Source organism: Bacillus rossius, chromosome 17 (genome assembly GCF_032445375.1).
Source record: "Bacillus rossius redtenbacheri isolate Brsri chromosome 17, Brsri_v3, whole genome shotgun sequence".
Taxonomy (NCBI): Eukaryota; Metazoa; Arthropoda; class Insecta; order Phasmatodea; family Bacillidae; genus Bacillus; species Bacillus rossius.
The window spans coordinates 13,976,808-13,982,857 of NC_086344.1; the positions used below are offsets into that span (position 1 = coordinate 13,976,808).

Sequence of the window (6,050 nt, forward strand, 5' to 3'; positions counted from 1 at the left end):
TATTTATCCACATGTTTCTAGTTTCTACATTCACAACACGTGTTTTAGTTTCATACAAGTGCGAATTATATATGTGCTAATAAATTATATTCAGTAGTGATTTAAATTGAATATTTTGAATAATATTATTTACTATTCGTAAATATTAGTAAAAAAAATTGTGCCTTTATACTTTTTCAAGTGCTCCAATATAATTGAGGTTAACTACCTGTATGTATTATTTATTGATATAAATTACAATGTTATTTAATATAGTTAACACTAAATATTATTAAATTATTAATGTTAAATATTTATTATTGGTTATTTAATATTTACAAAATAAATAAATAAATTTAATAAATATTTAATAAAAAAATTGCGATAAAAATTAAAATTGAACATCAAATTAAAATATTAATTTTTAATATTTATTATTAAATTGAATAAATAATAAATATTTATAAAAATAAATGAACAAATTTAATGAAAACTTTTTTAATTATTTAATTTATTTATTTGGTTTCAAATATTAAATAATCAATAATAAATATTTAAAATTAAGAATCTTATAATATTTAGTACAAATTATGTCATATATATTTATTATTCTCAAAATTTTATTTATTTAATTTTTCAAATTTAAACTGAACTTTATTGACTGTGTTGACTATCTTTTTCCAGCCCTTTTATTATTTTATTGTAATTAATTATTTGCATGCAATTAAAAACTATTTTTAATGATGCCAAAGAAGTATAACTTCTCACGCGCGTACATAAGTACACGCACCCCTTTTTTTTAGTTGGTATAAACTACGTAACTGTTATTGGAAATTGTTTCATATTATTTGAAGGTTTTGGCTTAGAAGCTAGTTAGACAGACATGATTTTAATATAAAGCTCATGCAATCAATTTACAGAGAAAATTAAATGTATTATGAATAACATTTGCAGCATACTGCATGGTCGCCTGATGGAAAGTGCAAGAACAGCCTTTATGTTCAGGAATGAGTCAAATCTATTTCAAGGTCAACAATTTTAGAAGTATATTAAGTATTGGCTCGATAAAAATTAAGTAAAAATTATATACAGAGCTATTGAAATAATATTAACACATCAGCTATGTTATTTTACAGTAGATATAAAAAAAATACGGCAAAGTTTTTAATACAAATATTCTTGCAGTGTGGACTGCACTGTGGAGCACTCGAAAGGTAACAACATTTAGGCCCCTGCGACCTTCTGGATTCATAGGGTACCCACTTAATAGGCGACTATTAAATACAGTTTTAATTATTTGAACACTTCAAATGATTTTCTTGATGCTTTGCAATTGGCTGGACTACGATTTTACCAAAGAAATGCTTTAATTTCATTTTTCCCACACATTACGATTAACCTACCCAATCAGATCTCTACACACGTTAATTACATCCAATTTCTTTTCAATGAATGTTGACCTTTTTAAATTAAAAATAATTAGGAATAATAAATAGTTACAGATTACATTTTCATAGTATTTTAATCCAATTGAAACTTTGAAGTGTGATTTTCTATGACAGATAATAATTTTTATTATTATAACAAAGAACGTAATAAATCTTAAATTTGTCTGGGGTAATAACACTTACGGGTATAAAATAAAGTACATATTTGGTTTGGTCCTAAATAAAGTTGTACAAGACTTGGAACACTAGTAAAATAGTCAATCAAGTACCTACATGTTTCAATAAGTATGTCATTAGAGAGAAATTGTTTTACAATGGTAAAGACAGCACCATGACACATGGGTCCGATTAAGAACTATAAAATTAATTCGAGACGTTCGTTGCAGACAATGAAATACCAAATACGACTAAGTTCAGGTTCAGACACAACCAAATTCTAGTGATGAGCTCTACCGATCAGTCAATGCACAAACTATGGGTTTTGCACAGCATTAACAACTTCATAAGAGTATGTTTAAATTATAACCAAATCTGCATTTCAGAAAAAAAAAAGATACAATACGAGCAAGTGATAATGCAAAACACTCTCACATTAAGCACTGTATCAGTTACAAATTAAGGATGTGCTTCCCTTGTGAAGGATCGTGAACAACTGTGCAACTGGATTTACACAGACACATGGGATTAAGTTTATTTAGGAAGGTCATTGCGACTATTAAGATATTTTGATGATTTGGCCACACCTGTAGAATAATTTTACTCGACTTCGGAAAAACAGAACACAGAACACAGGTCTTTGTAATTGAACATGAAATGAGCAGAGCATCTGGTGTTAAGGCTAGTTCCTCCCTAGCATTGAGATGCAACAGACCATTAAGCAGAGCACAAGAGCACAGAGTTAACTGAAACAAAGTGTAAAACCATTGCGGGTCCTACTTATAGTCTGCGGGAAAAGGACAAGATGTCGAGTTTCACCACTTTTATTATTTTACAAAATAGCAACCTTGGAACCAAAGGCCAGACAAAATTATAGCCCTTTTGAAAAAAAAAAAAAAATTAAGTTTAGAAAACAGTGAAGTTCTGATGATAAGTGTGATGCTCACTGGTTCTTCTAGCGCCCCTAAATTTTCTCGCAATGCACGAAGGTGCAAAGCAAGTCCTCGCGTGCTTTCAAGAGTCAATCGCAGGTTTCATGCCTAAAAATTATCAAAACACATTATTTACTAATTTTTAACTTTCCGACACAGTCTGAAAACAAAATGCGGAAATGGAACTGTTTATCTGCCCTCGGCGTAAATAGACCCCACTCGGATATCCTGAGCAGATTTTTAAATCGCATGGTTTTTTTCCTGAAGCTCTGCGCACCTCGTGTGCGCCCGGGTAGGCGAGGCCCTTCATCAGTTTGCAAAAGTACTTTTTTTAAAATTCAGGTTTTTCTATCTGTTTGAAGTTACAGATACGTGCCAATCCCGGGCCTCGACAATATCTCTGATAGTTCAGGAGCCAGTCTCGCGCTTGATCGGATTGTTTATCGCACCTCGCGCAGCAGAGACAAAGTAAACAGCGGAGCGCCCAAAACGCTCGTCCGTTGTCTGGTCATGGATAAGCGAAGTCGCCAGGCCTTTGGGGCATCCTGAAGCCGCTTTCACGGCGACTGGGACGGCCACGGGGGACACGGACGACCGACCTGTTCCCAGTACTCTATTCATCCGCAGGATCATGTTGTGCTCCGCACCACACACACACACACAAAATATATATAAACACAAAACAATCCCGGTTTTTTGAACCCAGACATTTCTGTACGACAAGATTTTTGATGGTTTCAAAACCTCCGTATAGTTGGTTATATCTTGATATCGCAGTATCGCTAACTCGAGTTATTCGCCAGTAATGACGACCGGGGTATGTACAGCCTTGGCCACTCCGCTGTCCAGACCACGAGTCTGAGGAGAACAGCCATCTTTCCGCAGCATCACAATTATTATTTTGATTAATTGGATCCACAAAACTAAACTAGGGAAAAACAAGCGAGTCGATGCAGCAAATAGAAAGGCACGTTCTTCCACGCTCAATGCAGAATCGGAGCTGCACTGATCAGATTCAAACAAAAAAAAATTCAATCTCGAAACGTACTTTTACAGAATTTTCATCACATTTTGTAAGATTCAAAAAATTAATTTTCAGAAAATAATTTTTCTATTCCTCCTGTTTAGTAATAAAAAAAAATCTTTTAAGTCATGTTGTTTATTTTGTTCCAGGCGACAACCACACATCTGGCAGAACTTCGGGAAAACTAAAAGAGGTTGATGGAATACCGATTAATTCACTACAAGAAGCAGCAAAATATTTTTGGAGTGCCAATTAGGACGCAAAGAAAATTGTGAGCTGATCCAAACAACACTGAATCAAAAAGCTCAGTTTAAAAGTGTAGGTATCTCAGAGAATGTTACTCTGATTTTTGGCTCACTGAACAGTCCTAATGGTTATTTTGTTTTGCTGTTCATGTTATTAACAGTGGAGTTGATGTTCATATTAACTGTATCTGTATTTGTGTCATCTCTTAATGTATGTATGTATGTATGAATATTTAATGTATTAATAATTGTATGTTGTGCCTATGTACTCTAAAAAGTTTTTCAAACTGTTGGTAGGTATAATAATAAATAACACACATCTGGTTTTATTCATTTCCCAATACACCATCAGGAAAGTAATTAAATTAAATTCACAAACAACCTAAATCATATTTTTTTTTTAATATTAATAGGAAATAAAATACAAAAAGGGACTTTCTATTATATATCCTGATATATTTTAAATCATTCTGTAAAACTGCAAAGCTATAATTATTGTATAATTTCATAATTTCATTACTTGAGACAAGAATTATTTACCAGTAGGTAGCAAGTTCATGGAAAAATATGATTTCAACTACTTTCCATGCTAAGAACAAGAGTTTGAATGTTGTTAGTAATGTGCTATGGGCGGTTGTAAGTTATCGCAAAAGTGAGACATTTTATAATCCTTCATATTTCATGGTATTGTAGACCGATTTCATTTATGTATATTTCTGAGGTTAGATTTCTGCACGTGCTGCTGATTCTGGTTAAAATAAAAAAGGTTCAATGTATTAGGTCAGTTACATTAATACAAATTTTTAATATATATTGGATACGTAATTTCTGTAGCTCATCTAAACTGTAAGCTACCTGAAGTAAAGTTTTAGAGAATGATTAGAAAATATGTCAGAAAAAAATTTCCAGTTTTTATTTTGCTATGTTTCAAACACGCACCACTAATATATGATTATGTACCTTGCATCCGGCCTATAGCAGAATAAGTAGATGTTATACCTACTGATAGCTAAAAGAAAAATATTTTAACTGCTAGAATCCTTATAGACTATGTAAAATATAGCCTTTTAAAAATTTTAAACAAAACACTTGTCCAATTGGGAATGTAACATATCAATTCAATATGAAAGCCCAAAATACCGTTTTTGAAATTTTCACTTCTTTTTATAAAATTAACTAAGCCCCAGTTTTATTTTATTTTAGTCTTAATAATAAAATTTTATGTAATCAATTGTTAAATTACATACTTGTAGTTGAACAAATATTATATATTTATACTTACTGACTGTTGCACTTGTTATTTTATTTAATGCTGTTTTGTTTTTGTATCAACACAAATTACTTAAAACTGAATGCTCAAATAAAAAATATGATAAAGAATTCAGCAAAGTAACTACATATTGCTATGTAATATAATATACCAATTTAACTAATAATATAATAAGATATATGTACATTGCATAAACACAAGCTAATACTGAAATAAATACTCATGCAAAAAATAAAGACTGTATAAGTAAATTTCTCATTGGCTAAAAATTCTTCAGAATGCTCATGCCAGTAAGAAAAAATGTTTTTGTAGTAACAAATGCAGTCATTTTATAGAGTAGGTATTTAGAGAAAATATCGGAAAATTGTGTTTTTGAGCACTATGTACTTGTAAAATAAAAAAGTAGTTCAGTATTTTCAATGTTGTCAATCTAATCAAACATTTTAACATTTTAAATGAAACTAACCTAACCTATTGCTCAAAAAGGCAAATACTTCAAATTCTGCAATACAATTAACAGAATAATCATAGCTACAATGAGACCAGAAAATAACATTTTCATAATTTATTTTGATTTTTTTTTCCAGAAGTGTACCTACACTAAAAAATTACATTAGGAAGAAGATAATTTTTTTAACCTACAAAGTTTTGCACATTGAGGCCCTTTACATCTGATCATAAAGATGTAATTTTTCTTTAAGTTAAACATAATGCACAATAATTTATTAAGCCTGTTTATAAACAGTGACTGTATAGCAACACTTGTTATACAATTCCTAATCTATCATTGAGCCAAAATGGTCTAACCATACTTTGCATGGAATGACAAAAGTAAAATAATTATGAATGCATACCTATTTAATATAAGTAAGTGTGATCCCAACAACTATCTACTACTCTTGCATCTATTTAAAACTTGTCTATTATTCATAAACAATATAATAAATAATGAACCATTAGATGGAGTGCAAATATAAAAGCACACAAAATCAATAG

The 6,050-nt window shown here is 30.7% G+C and overlaps 1 protein-coding gene across 6 annotated transcripts in view; it reads right to left on the reverse strand.

The window, feature by feature from the left end:
• Positions 1–6,050, reverse strand: part of LOC134540715 (trithorax group protein osa-like) — a 294,594-nt gene that overhangs the window by 286,148 nt on the left and 2,396 nt on the right. The gene's annotated exons all lie outside the window — the stretch shown is intronic.